Consider the following 207-nt stretch of genomic DNA (forward strand, 5'->3'; position numbering starts at 1 on the left):
ATCTCATCCATCCTTGTTCTTCCATGGTATCTGGCATGTTGCTAAATTAGTTTTTTAAATATCTGTGCCTATGCCTTTGGAGGGTCAGAATGTTTCAAAGAGAAATAAAAATGTAATGCTTTTTAAAAAGATTTTATGTAGTAGAATCTTTCTTTAAAAAAAAAAATCTGATGGCAGCAATAATTTAATGACAAGCTCCAGCATTCC

The sequence above is a fragment of the Choloepus didactylus genome, chromosome 23 (genome assembly GCF_015220235.1).
Source record: "Choloepus didactylus isolate mChoDid1 chromosome 23, mChoDid1.pri, whole genome shotgun sequence".
NCBI lineage: Eukaryota > Metazoa > Chordata > Mammalia > Pilosa > Megalonychidae > Choloepus > Choloepus didactylus.